Source organism: Anopheles merus, chromosome 2L (genome assembly GCF_017562075.2).
Source record: "Anopheles merus strain MAF chromosome 2L, AmerM5.1, whole genome shotgun sequence".
Taxonomy (NCBI): Eukaryota; Metazoa; Arthropoda; class Insecta; order Diptera; family Culicidae; genus Anopheles; species Anopheles merus.
This window is the reverse complement of record NC_054083.1, coordinates 32,748,932-32,770,899: the sequence shown is the minus strand read 5'-3', so window position 1 is coordinate 32,770,899 and position 21,968 is coordinate 32,748,932. Positions and strand designations below refer to the sequence as shown.

Genomic DNA, 21,968 nt, shown 5'->3' with positions numbered 1-21,968 from the left:
AGATCAGACGCCACAACGACCATGTGCGTCTTACCTCTGATCATCGCACATGTGTACGTGAACCGAAATGAATTTCATTTCAATCACGAGTGCTGGTGATAGCACCAGTGACATTTCGAAATTGATCACAGACAAACAAAGTCACGTCAAAGTGACCGACCAAGAGGTGGTTGCTGCAATGTCACCAATCTGGTCACACGTCACAACGACTATGTTCATCTTGCGTCTGATCATCGCACTTGTGTACGTGAGCTGATTTGAGGTTCGTTTCAGTCATGAGCGTTGGTGACTGAAACAGTGATAATTTACAGTGCTGCTCCTGGTCCAGAAAATTTCATAAGAAAGTGATTGACTAAAAGTTTATTCTCAAATTGTCACCAATCATATCACTCGTTACAACCCCTTGAGAATTTCACCTGTGATAATGGCATTTGAGTACGTGACGCTGACAAGGTTTTTGTTTCACTCAGTTTTTTTGTGATATTGATGGTGACATTTTGCAGCACTGCTTGTGAGTGCGGTTCGGGAAGTTGAATTTCTAAACTGGAACGTACCATACCGATGCCATATACGCCTGCGTGTATGCAATTCGCTTTGCATGCGATCGGTTTTAGGCTAGCAAAGCTCATTTTTAGAACTAATAAACGGATTTAAAACGATGTTTTAACGGCATAGTTTCCCTAAAATTAAGCATCTAAAGCTCGTAATGAGTCCTGCAATAAGTGTGGAAAACGTTTCACACTATTCACAACTTGCTCTAGAGATCGTAAACACGTATCAATTTCGTAGCCCGGAAGGAGTCTTAAGCTGCTATTTCCAGACAGCACAAATGTGACACAGAAAATTGGGCCATTCGCTTGCCACTTTTCCACCTCTGCGGAAGTAAGTTGCTGATGGAAAAATACAACCCCCTGCGAAACGAACAGAAAAGAAGGGGCACCATATAGGCTTCCCCGGGGGAACAGCTCCCTTCCAACAGTACATCCCGGCAGTACATCATACAATCAAACGTGCGAAACGCGATTGCACAACACCAAGGGCAGGGGATCCTCCCGGTTTTGGCAATGTGTCAAAGTAATAATTATTTCAGGTCACAGCAACACCAACACCACCAAGGAACGGAAAAAACAGAAGCTCCCCCCTCCTTCTATCAGGATCGATATGTGTTGCGATGAAATCCGGTAAAATAAAACCCAACCGGTTGGGGCGGAAAGTGTTTCTCGGAGCGGCAAAAGGCGGCATCACATGTGTGACCCCATCACACCACGCCCTAACCGTAACCATTACTGCCGGAAACCTTTCGAAACGCGCCCCGAAGCGAATCGGTAGCCCAATTTCTATAATGGGACCATCAAGCCACAACTTGTTCCACCGGACGGGGAGGGTAATGCTGGACTGGATTAAGCGCGCAAATCGAACAACGAATAAAATCAGGAATGGGGGGTAGGGTGTAAATCAGGAGCCTTTACCGAACATAAAGGGCCATGGAATTGGGGAGGAAGGGCGTAGAACGTGAAAATGGTGTAACTGCAGTACATTAAACGCATCCCTTCACCTACATATAGCCCGTGAAGGTGCGTAACGTGTATGTCAGTAGTGGTGGGAGCTCGGAATCGGACCTACCCGATTCCGATTCCGTGTTCGGAATCAATTCCGGACACGATTCCAATGCAGGAGCCAATTCCGATTCTGGAATCGATTTCGGAGTCGATTCCGGGATCGGAATCGACCTGGGAAACGCAATTTGCTAAGGTAACGAAATCAGGATTGACTTCAGACTTCAGACTTCGGAATCATGAATTAGCTCCGGAATGAGAATTAGTTCTTGAATTCAAAATAAAAAAGCGATATCAGTCCGGGAATCTCCATGAGAATGCCTCGTTTAGAAGTATATACTTAGCATGATTGGACCCAAATGTCTATTCCTATGGAGATGCCAAAACCAACTCCGTTTAGAAAGCAAATCTGATTTTGCAGCCAATTCCGATGCCGAAACTGATTTCGAATCCGGTGCCAATTCCGGAACCGATTTCGATTCCGAAGTCGATTCCGGAATCGATTATTTAAACTGATTCCGGACCTACTATCTGGAATCGATTCCAGAAAACATTTCGGAGCCAGGCGGAATCGATTCTTCATTTTATTATCTTCATTTTTCTCATCACTAATTCACACATTCACAAGTGAGCCATCCCAACTGCCCTTTCCCTCCAATGCGTGTATAAAAATCGCGCCAAGCGACCACCAACCGCAACTTGTGAAAATCGACTTCGTTAAGCCACGAACCCATTAGCAGCAGCAGCAGGAAATGCTGGGCTCGTCCGGACGCCTTTTCGCCGTATTATGGCCTCGCATGCTTTTGCTAAATGTTTCCAACGCTACCAACAGCTCAACCGGGGCCGAACATACTTTCCCCGTTGCTGTCCCGGTTCTGCAGGTTCCCTGCCGTGGCATGTATGAAAGACAACAAACGGCAAGCCCTCAGTGCTAAAGAGTTCTCAGTTCGGGTAAAGTCTTACAACTGCTGGAGGTTGTCAGCAAACCACCGTGCAGCAGGGAAGTAGAGCTGTTGTCCGGGGGTTTGGTAACCGTAGGTCAATCTCTTGCTCCTTTCGTCGGGTGTGCCTGAGGCGGTGGTGTACGTGTAGGTTTCTTTTCCCTGCTACTGTAATTCCCCTTTTCATCGGCGTCGGGGCGGGAAAGCTGCAAATCTTTGCTGCGTATCTCTCTCTCTTTCTCTCTCTGCGCTCTGCGCACGTTACCTTCTTTTATTAATTAGTCGAAGCCACCCAATCACACAACCCCCTTCTAGTAAAAAAAGTCCCCCCGCTTCCCAATGAAAATGGAACATCAAGACCAGGGCGGAAAAACGCAACGGCACACAAATGACCTTTGCAAATGCTAAGAACACACTCTTCTGCGCTTTGTTGAGGCAGCGCCGTTTTGTGCAACGCCCTGAACCCGTGACACTTTAATTAGATTTATTTACTGCCCTGCACTCCCCCCCCCTCCAGCCTTTTCCAGTGTTTTTGTATGGGTGTCTGCGTGGTGCAAGGGTGCACCCACGAGCGACACGCGCGCGCGTGCTGCGAACACACCCCAAACCCTTTAACAATCCATCAATCAAGCAATTTTCCGACCGCCTGCCCACCCGGTTAAAGGCATCGATCGTGGCATTGGGCAAATCTTTTCACCCAACCCGTGTTTGTGGGGAAAACAAGGAAAACATGGGGGGAAACCCCCGTTTGAAAATCAGGAGCGTGTGACTCCTCGAGCGCAGCCCGGCGAAGGTAATGAAAGGCGCATTGATTTATGTTCAATTAATTTCCATCATTTCCCCCCAACAGCTCGGCCTGTGCCACCGGTGCTGGAAGGGGGTAGGAGGGGAAGGAAGGAGGGTGGTTGGGGGGTTTCTTTCATGAGCATTTTCAACCGCGATGAGTTGATTAAGGCCAAGAAAAACTTCACTCCTTGTTTCCAAACCGTAACTGCAGGTAACTTCAAGCACCAGGACGGTGGCAGAAAAACCCGTTCCAGTTGCGCCAGCGAAAAGTGTGGGTGTTGGAGGGGTGAAATGGAGACTCGGCTGCACGGTAGTGTATTAGCCAGCCGGGCGGAAATGCCGTTACACGGCCGTGTTTACACTAATACACCAAAATAGCTCACACATACACACACACAAACACCCAGGAGTGCCGTTACGCAAGGGGAAATGGGGGAAAAGTGGTGTGCGGATGGAAAATTGCCTTTTGTTTTGTTGATATCCGCAATACGCGCGCGTCTCACTCGCTTGTAAATATGACTGGCGCTCTCTTTCTCTCTCTCTCTCTCTCTCTCTCTCTCTCTCTCTCTCTCTCTCACTCATTCACTCCTTCTCCTTCTCACTCACTCCGTCTGTTTGGCTCTTGCTCACGTGCTCTCGTCTGCTGGTGAATTTGATTAGCGTGCACGAGAGAGTGAGAGAGATAGAGAGAGAGCGACCACATTGATAACACGAACAATCAAGAGAGTGTAAATGAGAGATAGAGAGTGAAAGGACAGGGAATAGAAATTGCAAATTGCACAGCACATCCCTGTGCACAAGCACGAACGACCGTTTTCGAGGAACTTTGGCATCACACACACACACACTCACACAAAAACACTCACAAAAATCACAGCGCAGTTCCGTGAATGGAAATACCCGTTCACTCACCTGAGTACCGCCGTCACGACACACCTCACAGCTTGCACGAAATACTGCCACACACACACACACTCACTCACACTCCACACGCACGCACAAACACTGTTTGTTTTATTATCATGCGCACAAATGGCCCGTTTTCCGGGGACGGCACAACATCCGCAGCAAAAAAAGCCGTTGATAAGCGGCCGAACACAAGGGGCCGTGTTTCGGGTACAGGGCTTACAACAAACCAACCACTGTACCCTTTTGCACAAACATTCACCGGACGGTGTTGGTTTTCACGACCCGCTGCAGGACGTTTTGGTTGCTGCGTACACTCCAACACGCGCTGGGACACTTTTCGCACCGCTGGGCAACACTTTTCACCGGAAAATTGGCCACAATCCGGACACGGTACGGCGTAGGCGACCGAGCGCTGCAACAAACGTCACACACAAACGACAGCAAACTGACAGCTCTCCGCTTCCGGCCCTGCTCGTGCGCGTGTACGGCGTAGGCGAGAGCGAGAGCAACCGACGAAAACCCGAGCAGCAGGATTCTCTCCAGCTGCCAGCCCGATCGCACGGCCCTGTCTGGCTGTGTGCGTGTGTGTGTGTGTGGCGAAAGAGACAGTGTTGCGAGCTGTTGCAGATGAGCAAGCGAGAGCGAACGCGCGTAACACTCCGGCAACAGAAGCACTCTCAACGCGGCCAAACTGTCAAACACGGCTGGACAACGGCAATGGACTCGCACAATCGCTGTTGTTGTTTACAGTTTACACTCTGCCCCTGGGCAAGTCCTTTCACACACCACGCACGCACACTCATTTAGCAAACAGCAGCAGCAGCAGTTTCGATTTCGTACGAGCTTTGCCTCAAGAACATCCTTCACTGGTAGCTTTCAATTATTTTTTTTTTTTGGCGGAAAACACCTGAAATCACACACCGACGGGGTTGGAAATTGGCTGCACACCGCTCGTGGAAAACCTGAAACGCGCACTGGACGTCCGTTACGTCAACCGTGACGCGAGGAAAATCTACGCTATTTCCCCGACCAGCAGCGGGCAGTTTGGTGAGACAGAAATTGGCTCACCCACAACCATGGGATGGACAGGGAAGGAGAGAAAGCAAGAGAGTGAGATTTTTTGCACACTACCGGGAGAGATTGTGCACATTGCGAGTGTGTGTGAGAGAGAGAGAGAGAGAGCGCATTTTTTTCAGGACACGAGGTCGCGTTGTGTAGCTTGTATTGGTGTGCGTGGTGTGCGATTTGTTGCGCAAAAAATCGCCAAAACATCCCACAGTCTGGCATTTAGGGACAGGGCTAGTACAGAAAGGTAGAAACTGAACGAGACCATCTTACCCCTCACACATACACACACTCACGAGGACCCGTTTTTTGGGGGGCGCTGTTAGCTACCGAATTACCTGACGAGACCGTCCATCGGACCTACCAAACTGTACTGCGGCAAAGCGAGATAGCGGATTTAATTACCGCACCAGTGCGGGTGAAAGAGAGATAGCACTCCAACACATACACACACACACGCGTACGGTTGCTATGGTTGGAAAAACGCACGACGTGGTGCTGCAGGTTTTGCGTCTCAAGAAGCCGGACGGGTGGAGGTGCTTGTGCGCCTCCGCCGACTGCACAGCACTACCCGATGGATGGATTTCCAACTACGGCTGTGGTGTGAAAAGAAAACTGCAAAGAGTGTCTAATGGGGTTGTACCGCTTGTTCCACGCTTCCCCTTTTTGTCGACGTCCTCATGCACCGTACAGGGCAGCAATCGGGAAACCGGCGGTAAGGAGGATCAGGAGCGCGCGTTCGTGCTAAAGTCTGCACGAGTCCGCACTCCGGCGAGTGGGACGCTAGCGAGACAGGGGAGGGGCAGTGTGGAGCGGAGTCTCGACAGCGAGCCTTTTCATATGTCCTTACTCACACCTCGCTCACCCAAACAATGGGATGAGAAGCGTATTTGCAGGAGTGGATGGGAAGGGCGGGGTTGGATGGTTAGGGTGAGTGAGGGTGAGGGCGAAAGGGTTGCTCTGGTTTCAGCTTACCGTAGTGAGCGTAACTGTAATGCGTTCGGTAAAACTAAAGAAAAAAAATATATTTTTCCCGGTTCATTTTTTTGTTGTAAGTAGGACAGGAATGTGTTAATGGGAATTGAAACAGACATTCATTGTTGTTTTTAAGAAGTTTTGGAAAGACTTCTTCAGTTAAAACCATTGTATTCTTTAGTCAATTAATTTAAAAATATATTTAAAAACTTCTGATAGGTGTCAAAAATGAACTTATTTGAACTATTGGATAATTGACTGCTTCTGTCCCGGTTGAAAAATGATACCTGAATGACATTTTTGGTTTAATTTTTAAAAGTATTTCATCATGGTTACTCAAAGTGGAATTCTCCAAAATTATCTACGCATCAAAGCTAATCTTAATAAAAATAAAATAAATAATCTTAATTTAAACCACTATTGAAAAAAGTTCTAATTACTAATCAATTTTCCTCAGTATAAATCCTTACTATACTGTCAGTTGAGTTCCAAAGTTCCAATTACTCATCCTTATACTTCAATATAAATCCTTCGTATACTGTCAGTTGACACCAACAATGACACATGCCAATGATAACAGTGACATGCCATAATAATTTATCGGGTTTTTTTACTTTAGTTGTATCGTTACTAAATGTCAGCTACGAGGCAAAGGCTACCCAAAAACAATAAGACAGTGATACAATTTTCACAAAAAAAAAGTTGATTTCAAATTTTTCAGCGCCACTGTTTATCAAAAGCACACACTCTTGCTTCCATTTCCGTTGTGCACTGTCTCCGACGCCGTTTTTTGTTTCTTCTCTACCTTCTTGTGTGTTTTGTGCCTCATCATGTGGTTTGACACAGACAGCACGTCTGGTTGTTAGCCGTGTCTCATCACGCAACGAGTAGGGCAGCCATGGATAGGGAACCGCAAACAACATCGAAACCGTGCGTGGAACTCATGCTTTGTTTCTCTTTATGTTTTGCCCAGTGGATATTCCCTTCCCAAAACACATGGACGCATAAACATCCGAACACGGGCAGGAGTATTGATCACAGGTAAAAGCTGTCCCATCACCAGCTGATTATTGCGTTTCACTTTAATGCGTTATTTTTACCTTACTTTTGCTTAATTCAATGAAAAATATGAATACAACACCCTAACCAGGTTTATTAAAAACTCTTCCAAACCCGTTCCGTTACCGGTAGTTAAATCAATCCACACCCACACGTGCAAATTGTGTACTTTTGCTCTTAATTTGATCGCTTGCTCCCTCGCGATTAAATATTCCACGAGCGCAGCAGCAGTGAACACGCCGTCACGTGAATCTAAAGCGCCATCCACCACCGTAACTGCAATTGCGGATTCCCAGCAATCCCTTGCACAATGCGAAGGGTGTGATTCTTACACACACACACACACACACGCCCAAAGTCGTGTTTTCTTTGCCGATAAAATTTTCTCAGCGCGCGCGCGAAAAAAAAGCGGCTCACCCGAGGCGGATGAACGTGCCAAAGCAAAAGTACAAATACCGGGACCGTGGTGCAAATGTTTGCACCAATGAGACACCGAAATTGGGCGGGGGGAAAACGCTGAAAAGAAAACCCCAAAGTGAACCATCCTTCAAGGGGTTGGGGGAAGGAGAGAGAGAGAGAGTGAGAAAAATAAAGGGGGAAAAAGTGCGTGTCGCTGATAAGCGAATTTCCAACACTGAAGTGTTACTCAGTCACACCTTTTCTTCCCAACGGCGACCGCGAATCGTTTACGTTTGCTGTACGCCGCACGCACACATGCACGCGCCATCGAGCATTGAGGTGACGAAATGCAAGTCCCCCTTTGCCGGTGCGCCTGGTACCGGTTACCCAGTGCAGCAGCCTTGCAACCCCGGGCGGGGTGTGTTCTTTTTTTTGCTGCCGGCACAGCGAGACCAGTTTTTCTTTTCACACATTAGTACTGGCCGGGTTTCACCCGGCTTATCTTGCGTCTTCCTTCCCCCTGTGACTGTGCTGGGCGTGGGGTTTCGCCGAGGAAGATGAACGTGCAACCCTTTCACCGTGCAAATACCACACGATGGTGTAAAGCCAAGGTAAGTGTCATTCGGGAAATTGCAGCCTCTTGTGCTACAATTGATTGTGTGCCAGCGTGTGTGTGTGTGTGTCTGTGTGTTGCAATCGGTGGAATGGAACGAGCCTCCGAACCCCCCGTTCCGTGAGCGAGTAGCACGAATTAATGCATCTGCAATCCGGGTGAGTGCCTGTGTGCAGTGGTTCTTTTGTTCGCCATCCCTCTGCTATCCTTGGTGCTAGTTTTAATGTTCTTTCTTTAACATCCCGCAGTTACCGAATGTATGAATCATACACACACATATACACACATACACAAACACGCACGAGCGCACGCACACACCTCTGGTGTACTTTAACGAGGTGCATTATTATGCATTTTCCTCCTCCTCGCGATTTACACTACACACTTACAGTATATATATATGTGCGTGTGTGCGTGTGTGTGTGTGTGTGCAAGACTAGTGTGTCGCTTTCGCGGAGTGTGAATCGTGCTGTTAGCTTGCCGTTGGGGTGTCCTTACATTCATAGTGTCGCGTACGAGCATTTTCCTCTCCCAGTCCCTCTCTCAATCTATTCAAACGGGTTTTCCCCGTTTTGACGTACCCCTCACACGACGATGCTATTGTGCGCGGTTGTTGTTGTTATTTGTGCCGTCCCCTTCACTCCCCCCTCCAACCCAACACAAACAGTGCACCAAGTCCTCGCGTCTTTTGAAATTTGCTTTCCTCGGTGCACCGCCGCCGCCACCGCGCAGGTACCAGAGGCGTTGCGCTTAAGTGTGAAAATTTATGTATTTATCAACATAATAATAATTATCGTCACGTTTTTTTCACGCGAAGGGTTGAATGGTTGGCGAATTCGCGGCCCCTGGTACGAGGTACGCTGGCAGGCAGAGAGTGAGCGAGGGAAATGCGACAGTGAGAAAGCCTTTTCAAGGATGCAGCGCGGTGCCGAAAGCAGCTGTCGAAGATTGGATACAAGAAAAGAAACATCGTGTCGCGATGAACGGGAGGTACGCTGAGATGTGGTTTAATGTACGTAGGTGGCACATGCTTGAATGAAATGTCCCTTGTTCCTGCCCCTTCCCTGTTTCCGGCTTCCGGAGTTCATCGCAGTAGCCTTATGCAGTTGGGGCGCGCTGACTGACTAACGGCGTAGATTGCAGATTCTTATCGCTAGCGGAACTATGAGCAGGGGCGAGCGACTTGCTACTTACTTTACCATCGATGGAAAGCGAATGGTCGTTGATGAGGACTCTTTAAGATGATGAAGCCCTGTTTGGGGTGCTATTTTTCACTATTTAACCAGTTTTTCAAAGACACATTAAGCCAAGTGTGCACAATGTGGTGTGAAATTTACAAAGAAAGGTTTTTTTATGCATGCTTTCTTTCCTGCAAAAGTAATTTTATGTAAGTCATTTGGGATATTGTTTTGTTTTTATCTCCGCACTGTCCATTTTTATTTCTTACCAATTGTTGTATTTTAACTTGTTTCATTTTACAATGAACTTTTCTTTAACTTGGTCCTTCTTCGGGGACAATGTTATTTTTTCATTTTTTCTTATTATGTCATTGAGCCGTTTCTTTTCCAATACTTTTCAGTACAATAATAAAGGCACAAAGTTGTTTAAAAAACATACATAGTTTCTTGCGTTTCAAAACTAAATACAGAAAAATAGGGCAACACAAATGTTTTGTTATTATAAATATCATACACAAAAAAAAACTACGTGCTTGTTTGAAATCAATCTAAGTGTTTTCAGCAGTTGAAGTAATGGAAAATATTATAAACTTTGTACATGAAATTTTGGTTAAAGTTTTAAATTGTTACAATGGGTCGGTATTGATGATTCTCCCCATTATTATTGTCTTTGCTACTTTCAACTTTGCCGAGTTGTATTTAAGAATAGTTTAGTGTCTTTTTTTCTTCTTGTGTTTCTATTACAAAAAAAAGCTTTTCTTTAATCTATGTTCATATTATTTTTTATATTTATTTTTGAATGTTTGTAATTTATTATTTATTTAGCTATTACATACAGAGCAAATGTTCATACGCAAACCCCATTAAAAGTATTTTTTTCCTTTTTTGTTGCCTTTGGCTCAGTGCATAAGTCCGGTTATGAACGGTTATATCGCATTTAACTTGAAATAAATTTTCAACTCGACTCTACGACTCTTCTTCTTCTTCTTTTGGCTCAACAACCGTTGCCGGTCAAGGCCTGCCTGTACCACACTACTTGTGGGTTTGGCTTTCAGTGACTTATTGATCCCCCCATAGCAGGATAGTCAGTCCTACGTATGGCGGCACGGTCCATTTGGGGCTTGAACCCATGACGGGCATGTTGTTAAGTCGTACGAGTTGACGACTGTACTACGAGACCGGCTCTACGACTCTAATAATAATAATAATAATAATAATAATAATAATAATAAAAATAATAATAATAATATTAATAATAAAAATAATAATAATTATAATAAAAATATCAATAATAATAATAATAATAATAATAATAATAATAATAATAATAATAATAATAATAATAATAATAATAATAATAATAATAATAATAATAATAATAATAATAATAATGTAAATAGTGAAAATCGTTTCAATAATCTAATCTTCTTCTTAATAGCTGTAGGGGAACTGGGGGTAGTTTCGACACCTTAAGGTTTTCCTCTGATTGCAATACTTTTGCCAATGTAAGTAAGTTTAGTAAGTAAGTAAGTTTAGTAGACATCGAAAAAGCTTTTTTGGTGTATTATGCACCATTTTACGAGAAACTACGGTTCCTAGATTGATTTTGATAACATTTTGATAAAAATAAAAAAGTGTGTTTTTTGTTGCGTCACGACTGCAGTGCGGGTAAGTTCGACACCATGATGGGGTAAAATCGACACCTTGGGGGTGATTTCGACACATTGGTTTTAGCTTTTAAAATAACAAACTCTGATGGCCTGTAGTTTTCATTGAAGTTCAACAAAGTATTTCGTACCAATTTTTCTTTTTTTCATAAAATCGAAAAGTGTTTAATTTTATTTTTCTCTGCCAACTCAAAAGCCAAAAGTCGAACATCGGCCAATGTGATTCCAAACCAGCGACTATTTTTTTCTTCAGTTAAGCCTACCCGGCCTAAAGTCAGCCTAAAATACGGTCAAAGCCATAACAATATTAATTTTCATAAGCCTAAACCATATACAAAGTACATGTTTTGAGTCCGAGTTTCTCAAACGTTCTGTGAGAGAATAATAGCTAAATTCTATAATTATAACTTCCTAGGTTTGTTGACATCTTGAATTTTAAAGCTTCTACGGTATTTTTAAATGCGTGTGTGTTCAGCTTGATTATTACGTTTGTCGTACATCGTTAAGGGACATCTGTATAAAATACAGGCACTTTCAAATTAGGATATAAAAAAGTTAACATGCTACAAATAAGCATTACACTACTACCAAATGGGGTGTCGAATTTACCCTCATTGGCCGCACAAGTTTTAGTGACATTTTATATTATATAGTTTGATATAAAAATTACGCCCTGTGATACAGAACTAATCAATAGTATTTATAAAACAATACTATTCGCACGGAAACTATAATTTTGTTGAAATACAGGGTTTCCCACGATTTATTGGTCAGTTCCCATGATTTTTTGGTGCGTTCCCACGATTTTTTGGTCGTATCCCATAGATTTTTGGTTCGTTCCCATAATTTATTGGTATTTTCCGATTGGATATCAATACAATTGGACCAACAAATTCTGGGAAACGACCAAAAAATCGTGGGAACGCACCAAAAAAATATGGGAACCCACCAAAAAATGATGGGAACCAACCAATAAATCGTGGGAAACCCTGTAACGCCACAATTCCTTAAGTCCCAGAAGTAAAAACTTACATCGGCTGTCAATCAGAACCACCATGTGTTTATTTTGTTTTGTTTTTTTTTTTGACAATTGACAGGTTTCTGATCAGTGAAATGTGACTCAAATATTCAAAACAGTTGACATAAATAATATGTATAAGTTTTTTGTCTTCAAAAAGTTCTATAAATACAAAAACGGCAAGGTGTCGAACTTACCCGCAGTGCCGAACCAACCCCGACTTCCCCTACTACTACCTACTACTGAATTATGAATATCAGTTAAAAACTATTATGCGGAAATAAAAACTATTATGAAATCTCCAGAAAGAAATTCCAACCAATATCCTTTTTTTTATTTTTTTATTCAGGAGTAACGGTCCAAAAAGGCCGTATTGCTTATAACCAATATCCTTCTGTCACCAAAAATCTATAATCCCAATAATATTACAATACGATTTTTTCTGGCCCGCCAATGCTTGTATTCAAAAGTTTCCCATCGTAAATTGTCCATCCGTGGCAGTGGTGGCGCGTTAATTTGTTCGGTTCCCTTTGCGAAACAAACCCGCTGTCGAGCGGTACGCATAAAGCTGCCATAAAGCTTTGAATAATGGAGTGCTGATATCCTTCAACAATTTCACCCGATAACAGCCTCGGGGTGGGCCAATACGCGAGAATTGTATGCCCGCCTGCCCTATCAATAACCGGGCGCGCGCGTACAAATAATCCACGATCACACCGGGTCACTGGCGTAACGATTGGCTGACGATGACCGGAGGCACCGCGAACCTTTTCCGAGCGCAACGCTCCAGAGTTCAAGAGCATTTTTTCAACCATTCTAGCAGCAGGACAGGAAAGCAAATGGGAACTGGGTGGAAGGATCACTTGTAAACACATCAATCCCATTCCCCCATTCAATTGGCTGCCAGCAGGGCAACCAGCGAATGGCAACGATACTCTGCGGCCCTTAATGCTTGCTAATAGTGTATCATTTCACTTATCGAGCGTGCCCGACCGCAGTGGGGTAACGCGGCACGAGCTGTTGTTGCACCTCTTCCACTTCGGCGCCTCGTGCGTGCCCGCGTCACGGGGAAATCCGTGCTAGCCACGGGGTCGATGTTGCGACTTTTTCCCCCCGGCAGCGCAGCACACACAAAAGAGCACCACGTCAACATTTTCCGCCAGCATGGTACGGTCGTTATCCGGGCGCGTTCATCGGTTCGGCAGGGCAGGAGCAAGGCAACAAACTCAGGCAGTTTACAATGTCGAGCCATTGCGGGTGCAATTGCGCTAACCGTGCACGAACCGAGGGGAAGGAGAGAGGCAGAGAGGAGTGGAGGTGTACAGATGAGAAGCCGGATGCATTAATTATGCAACTGTGCTTCGCGGTAGCCCTCTTCATGGCCGGAAGCGACCGCGAGGCAAAACCACCACTCGAACGACTTATCGCACTTCCGATCTTTGGCGGCCCCAGCGGCGCTGCGCTGCGTTTTTGGTGTCGAAGCTGAGGGGGAGGCGCACCGTGGGACGAAGGTCACCGCGTGAGGATTGGGGGAAAATGGGCGCTTCGGTACCGCCCGGTTGACTATTTGACGACATTTGTCAAACGCTGGACGCAGCACGTGACGATCGCGACGAACCGTTGTTGCATCCGCGTTGGCAAACGTACTTACTACCGTTCGGAATCGCGATAAGTGCAAAGCTGCTGATGAACGAAAATGCTTCATTATCCTGTTTGATTGCTAAAGTTTTGGCTTGGCATTATACACTGGATGAGCAAATTTGTTGCACGGGTACTCGTTAAGTTCAAATTATGTGCAAACATGAGCCAAATTTAAAAATTGTTCTGAAAAGGCTCAAATACATGGTTTAAAAAAATGCTTTCATGCTTCGGCTATATTTCCATTACCTTTACCTCCATTACCATTTTTATAATTATGACACACTTTTAAGAACCTTACTACATTGTTTCAAATTTCTTCTTTGTATGCCAAAGCTTCATCTATATTGTTTCTTAAATTGAAACTCTGTTAATGTATGTCTTATTGTTTTTGAAACCCGCAGCTGCATTTATTAGAATCAGACTTACTTAATAGGTAGCTTGGGGTGCGGCGTGTGTGTCCTAATCAGATTCTAGGAGGCATCGCTTGCTCATAGTGGTTGTATTTTTTTAATTTAAGGAATACTTTTAACTAATCTACCTGTACGGTAAACTTAAACTTTAACTTTACTTTTACTAATTAAAGCATGGTTTCCTTTAGTTTAGTAATCCAAATCAACAGATAGTTTTCTGCGCCCAATCAACCGTGTCCTATCCGAACAAATAATATTTGTGCATAGTACTGTTTTCGATCATCATTCGGCTGCTTTGTCTGACCTTTTATGCCCCAGTGGCCTGAAACCCAACAAAAGAAAATGTTTAGCCCGGAAGCTTTTCCAGAATACAAGGATCTTTACAACTTTTTCGCCCTAGCGCTGCCAATACACTAGTGAATGCTGTAAAAATAAAGTTAGGTTAGGTAGAAATTGTTGCTTTTTCTATTAATATAATACTGTCAAGCGCTTCTACTCCGCACCGAATCCAACGGTTCAATAATGATTGTGATTTTGGTATGTACTGTTCAGTAGCTCCATAAAAATGTTGCTTGCTATTGCCAGGTTTGGCATCCTTTTGGAATCTATTTTGTATTGAACAATTAACTCAGGGGCTGTTGTTGGCACCAAAGTATATCCTCATTCGGTGATTTTCTTGCAATTTGCGGTATCCGTTGTCTCGTTAGCTCCAAGCATGCATTTTTAGCTCGTTCAATAAACGCATAAGCGTTTATATCATTCTCCAGAAGACAAAAGCAGCTGTAACTTATCTGTGTGTTAGGATTTTTAAGAAAGGAAGCTGTTCACTGCTCTCACAGATCAGTGATGGAATAGGAATGGTTATAAAGGAACCGAAAGAATTGTTGGAAGTAGTATGGAAAAAAAGTGATGTTTCGAATTTATTTTGGTTTATAGACACTATAGTGTCGATTATCTGATTCAAACGGAGAAGTATCAAACAAAACCGCGCTACACGAACTGAAATGAAATCGGTATTATACAAGCTTGTTAGAGACTTCTTTCGTTGACTCGAGACATTGCTACCAAATTGATCTGAAATGGGTTTGTTTGTCAAAACAAACTGCAACGCGTAACGCAGGAAGTATTGTACCAATTAATAATTATGTATACATGTGGCATATTATTGTTCTTTAAATGTGATTGGTAATGTCATGAAAAGTAGCGCTTGTTAAAAAAACACAAAATACACAGAAATCATATCTAATTTTTGTGTAATTTGTTGTTGCCACCCCTTTTCCAGTGAATAATAACAAAAAATCTCTTTTGAATGTAATTTCATGCAACTCGTGTGGTTAAAATATTTTTTTTTAATAGTTAAACCCCATAACAAAACGCTTTCCGTAGCTTCAACTTGAAGGAAAGCTGTTGGACAAAAAACGGTCTCCGTTTGAGTCAGGTAATGCAAATGACCTTCGTTCAGTTCGATGTATCAAACCAGAGACAAATCGAGTGCTCTAACACGGATCATAATAGAGAATGAGCATTTTTGATACTTTTTCTAAAGCAGTTGAGTCACATAATCGGTACTTATATCTATTCCGAATAGGATTTTTGGAGTAAACCAAGCTTTAAGCAGATTCTTCATTGGAGTAAACCAAGCTTTAAGCCTAATCTTCACCATATTCTGATGTTTTGAAAATGTTCATTAAGTTTTTAGTATAGTTATAGTTATAAATGCAAGAATAATAAAAAAAATAAAAAGCTGTGTAAAAGCATTTTGTTTATTGCATACTGCTACATGAAGCATAAGTTATGCTTAAGAAGAAAATTGTTTTACCTTTTTTCAATGAGTGAATTTGTAATACATTTTATATTAAACAACGACAACAATAACAAAAAGTTTCCTAACCGTGCATTTGCACTCACCAAACAATAACACTGGTTGAAAGATGAAGCTGCAATATTTGCTAAGGCTGGGAAAAGTCACTCCGGTAAGGTCTTTTACCTTTCACGCCATCGGTGCCATGTAAGCCACTTCCAAATTTGGACGAGCGAACGCGTTACAGGCACGGCAAACGAAAACAAACCTCAACCCTCCAGTCCCGAAATGACCCGGAGTAGAGACAGTTCGGGGTGGAGACCGCTCATTGTAACATCATCTCGTGCGGCATTGCAGCTGCAACCGGGCTGTAACAAGACTCATGAAGTGCATCACGGAGTGCACCAGAAAAAAAGAAAACACAAACAAACTCACACACACACAAACGAGCACAAAATGTCATAAAAACAGACACAGCGGACCTGATGATGGTTTAATGTTTCATGCTGCTGCACCTGGGGCAGAAAGTGGTTTCAACGATTTGCCCGCTGATGCCTTTAAACAGGGTTCACTTTCAATTGGTGCTGAACCCAGCACAAAAGCTGCTGCGCATATATAGCATCCCTGACAGGATTGCCAGCTCCCGTGCGGTGCGGTGTTCGGTTGCCTTTTCGCACATCAGGTGCTATTCCTGGAGAGGGAATTGGATATTATAAAAGTCAAAGGTGAGACATTTCACAGTTCAACGGGTGGCTTTTCTTAGCGTTCTTGGCAATTATTATAGCCATTATATGCATTTCCAATTTCAGCAAATTATGAAACACAAACAACAGTAGAAACGAAAATAAATAGGAAAAGTTAAAAAAACACTCTATCCATCGCAAACTGTGGAGCATAGCATACGAGGAAAATAAAGCTTGCCTCTACTGAGACGGACGTGATTATCGAGTATCGAGAAAAGTAAAAATTAATCACAAAAAGCAGCCCCGCGACCCATGGTTCCCCCGTCCCGCCGCGACCGGAAGCAAGATCAATCAAAAACAATTTGCTCAGTAATAAGCGAACCCCGGGAGCGCTACAGTTCGTTTGAAGTGTGCCTCAAGCTCGTGCCGGGCGCAAGCGAGAAGGTCGTTAACAAGTTGCCGTTGCACTAATGATGACATTTTCGAAGACTGACCTCGCACCCCACAAGCGGCTGCGGGAAGTGGGTGCCCGCGCAAGTGCTAATGAGAACCGCAGCAAAAAAAAAAAAAAAATACAGGAAGGAACACGGTGGCAAAGAAAGAAAAACAGTGGACGCGGAGGTTATTTTAACGTCTCACACAATTTGCGCAAACTTCCGAGGACGTGCATTAGACGCGTGGACAGTGGGCTACATCAAAAGCACCTGCTGAGAATTACAATTTTTAATTAAAAATTGTGAGCGCCGAGATGCAGCGTGTATTAACGCAAATATTTGTTTTCTTAGAACACATTACAAGCAGCAAAGCCTTGTTGAGAAAAAGGAAAACATATTTCAAATGGTAACAACAGAAGAACAAGATCGAATTACTAGAAACTGTGCGTTGAAATTAGCCAGCGTTCTGGGCAAATAGTCGTTGTCCAGAAAGCAATATACTCAACTTTCATCCGCGCTTCGAATTCACGCAAACAGGAACAAAAACGCGCACAGCAGCTTCGTGAGACAGCCCGGCCGTGGACAACGTTGATAACACAGGCTCCCACCGAACTGTGTACCGTTGAAACCGCCCGGCCACAAAGACCGACGAAATTAGACTTGAATCCATTAGCTTCGGTGGGCTTTGAATTTGAATGGCCCAAGGACAATGTGCGGGTCGGCTAGCGCTGATTCCAGCCCAGTTCGTCAACCCAGCAGCACGACCCGAAAGCAATCAACTCTATCCGTAAGCAGTAAGCAGCAAGAGTGAGCATGGAATTTCGTTCATGTGTAGGGTTGTTTGTATCAGCCGGGGAAAGAAAAACCACCATCTCGTTTCATTCGCGACTACACCGTGGCTGCACTTTCATTTCGGACCTCAAAATTGACGATGACGTTCCTAGGGAGAAGGGAGTTTTGTAACGTTGGAATGACGTTCGGGCTTCTTGCCGGTGTTGGTGACAGTCCGAGCTGGTCGACATTCGCTTTGGAAGATGTAATGGATTGGCCAGCGTGGGCTCGTTTTACTCTAGGACAAAGCAACACAAACCAGCCTATCGAATACAGCAACATCGAGTTGCCAAGAATCATCAAGAACATTTCGCTTAAAATGAGGTCACGAGCGTGGCGTCGCGATAGCCTGCAACACGGTTGCAACACCCGGAGGGTCGTAGAACAGAGTGCATACGATTTGTGCACACTGCACACTGTAAATAAATACTGCATGCTCTAGTTCATTGACAAGGATTAGAGCGTTAGCAGACGCTGGACCGTGTGACCAACTTTTCCCATGGTCGAGGCATCTTCGAGCCAACGAGGACGTAGTGAAGGAAGTACGGCTATAAAATAAATTGTGATTTGTTCTCTCTCTATCTCCCTCTCGTTTCATCTTCTCAGCATGCTTGAATACCGCCCAAGCAAAAGCACATCGCGAGAATACACTGCAATCTAGCGGGCAGGCATGTTGCAGCACATTAAACGGAGAACGCAACTACGACGGGAGGACGTCCCGAGCACGGGGAGTCAGTTTGATTGTCATAACAGTAGATTCTGGAAGGATAAATAGAGTCCTGCTGTGTTCTGTTGCCCACTCCAAACGAATGCCGGAAAAGCGAAGGACGGGCTTATCGAACCGGATGTGCCGAGATCTTCTGCAGAGCAGCAGGGCTCTACAGTTTTGGCCCCCGTATTGTCGTGAGAGCCCACCCATTCCCCAGAAACCAGAAACTCGGTCGGGGTTGTCTTGCGAGCTGTTGTAGAGCTTCTCGAGTTTGTAGCTGGTCCCGTGTTTCCTGCAGGCCGTGTACCTTGTTGATGAAATACATTGTTTAGGTACAGGTTTTAGTACCATTTTGGCCGCCCAGCCGCCCCAAAACCCTTGCGTCCGTCCCGCAACCATTCCCATCGCACACCACACGGGCACTGGTCACTTTAAGCACATTGGAAATGATGATCCGTTGTTGCTTCGGCGCTCGCCTGTCCAGGATGCCGGGAGAGGAAACTAACGGCCCTCCGTGTCTAGTCTTACCAAGGTTTTTAGGGCTCATAAATGCTAATGAATAGGAATGTGTCCTATCCCTCTCTTGCCTCATTTCCAAACCCTTGTTTCCAATTCTCCTGCTCCGGGGTAGCTTTAGGGAGAGAATTACCGACGTAATCTGTTAACATGCTGTGTGAGCCGCTTTGCAATTGTGTTGTGCGTTGTGGGGCGGGGATGAGGACTGCCGGACGGATGGAAAAACGGGTGGGGATTATAGGAAAAAGACATGCAATAACGTGATAGCAACTCGGGAATGCAGCACGCACATTGGGCCTTCATTGTCTTTCGTACCGTAAAACCCGGAAAGCTTGCAAAGGAGCTCCATAGAGAGAAAGAGGGCAGTTGTTGGTGGCGAGTTTTCGATCAGAAACAAATGGTACTATGTGGTGACCGCAACGTGTACTCCTAAACACGGCACACAACACACGAGGGGCCGCAGTGAATAAAGGAGAGAACGCCGGTGTAGAAGATGTACGGTTCGGCATATTGGCTGGACGGCAAATGAAATGCGGCTAAGCTCTCGCCAGCCATCTCGACGGGCTGCCAAAACGTTCGTTTCCTTCGTCCATCCATGGTTGGGTGAGCTCGATGAAATGAAGTGGATTACCGTACCCGAATATCGCCAGTTCGTACGTCGTAGTCAAGGATCAATTGCCACGTTATGTGGGAGCATATTATAATTCCATTGTCCATTGAGGTATCGATGTATCTCCATCCAGGAGCACTGGCACAGGCAAGCATCCCTGTAACGTGTGTAAAAATTGGGTATTTGCTAGTGATGCGGAAACGATGACACATTATACCGATCAACACGGGAAGAGGGAAAGAGCACACACGTGATTGTGTATGTGTAACATTGCGGGACTGGATTAAGCTGCAAAGGAGAACCAAAAAAAAAAAACGAAGATAATCCGATATATTTGTAAGTCGCTCGTTTGTAAGGCATTTACTCCATGACCAAGAGCAAATGAAGATGAAGATGGACATTGTACATTCTCAATGGGGTGGGACTACGGTTCGAGCAAAGCGCATCGTACAGGCGCTTTCCATTTACTTCTCTATGGGCTGTGGGAGAGCAGCTGCAAAAGTGGGAGATTTGAGGAGTCATTGTGAGTCAATGAGCAAAGAGGGAGGGGACAAACGATATAGTTTTGCGCATTACAAATTTATTCCACTTTATAAATGGCTAGTACCGTAGGATGAATCATACAAATTGACTTGGGCTAAATAGTTATGTTACAGTCAATTTGTATGACATATTTGTATACTGTGAATAAAATTTTTTTAACGTATGTAGCAGAATACTTTTGCTACTTCTGAAATTGTTTTCATTTGCAGTAAGTAATTTTTTTTAAATTCTGTTTTTCGTTTAAAATTTACAAACTACGGACAATAAATTACAAGTTTATTTAATATACACGAAACCAGCATAACATTTAAGTGCGTATTTTATTACTTCCACATCAATCGCAGTATTGTTGTCATCAGCAATGTGGATGATGTAATTGGCAAACATAGAGTATCGAAAGTCAAGCGTGAGAAAACAGACCAATTTCTGGACTGAGCGGCGAAAAGTTTTAATACGCGAGCGCCAATTCTAGGAAGGTCCAAAACGCTACTCAAATAAACTGATAGCTACATCTGTAGCAACAATTCGTTTTTATAAATTGTCAAATGTATGTCGAACGTATACCGAGCAACCAACGACAGATCATTCGAGGTAGCATCGTTATTGTTGAAATGTATTTTACTTGATTGAATTGATCGTTTCCGATGTTGAGCTGGTTGGAGAAACCGTGTAATTTGGTCAGGTGTCAGAGCTGCGCAATGTTAATTTCAAGGATACCATTTGCTCTGAAATGTACGCCGAAACTAAATTTAAATGATAAATTGATAACGGCCCCTTAGGAAACGTAAAACTGGTTTCGGAACTGATCCTATACTGGTCCAGCAAACGAAACTAAACCCGTATACTTCTGGAACCGAAACCGATAATGAACTCATACCGGACCTGGATAACGATGATGCTATGCTGGTTCTTTAACTAATGCTGAACCCATACCGATCCTCAAATAGCTCTCAATTATGTAGCTGATCGATCGAGTAACTGATTGTGCTTGTGGATAAACCATACTCGACAGAATATGTGCCCCGTAGGAATAGCACTGAAAATAGTGTAAGAAATTGCGTACGAATTTTAGCTTAATTTAGTATAGAGATACGGGCTTCAAACTGAAAAGGCAACACGCTGAATTACTTACTTTGTAAACACTTAAATACCGAGTTTAAACTTAAAAACATGATTTTTTTTTCAAAATTTCCAATTCTATTTGATATGAGCAGTTCCTAAACTTCTAGCAAACCTGATGTCCATATTTAATTTATTACTTTTAATCTACTTCATATAAGTCTTTTAGTTGCAGTTTTTGCATTGCTCTAGCACATTTAAATTTAAAGAATAAATCTGCCGACTGCCCAACACCGACACCGAACCCTGGCAACCTGGCACCGGCCACCCATCAAACGGTCGGCCACAAATTGGCCCACGCTGGTGAAAACTACCACCATTAGCCGTTTCGCCTAAATCATCTTTATTAGTCTGTTACTGTTTGCTGGCCCGGGTTTTTGCGTTCCGTCGTGGTTCCATAACTTCTAATTATTTCCCCGCCTCTTCCTACCAGCGGTACGGTGCGGTTTGATGCTAAGGGGAAAAAGTTGAAGCATTTTATGTAAAAGAAAAACTTCCCCAAAAT

The 21,968-nt window shown here is 44.0% G+C and overlaps 1 protein-coding gene across 1 annotated transcript in view; it reads right to left on the bottom strand.

The window, feature by feature from the left end:
* Positions 1-5,131, bottom strand: part of LOC121594855 (semaphorin-2A-like) — a 303,073-nt gene extending 297,942 nt beyond the window's left edge. The window contains exon 1 of the mRNA XM_041918589.1: positions 4,196-5,131. The gene's annotated coding sequence lies outside the window, so the exon portion shown is untranslated. The remainder of the gene's footprint in view (positions 1-4,195) is intronic.
* Between the last annotated feature and the right edge of the window lie 16,837 nt (positions 5,132-21,968).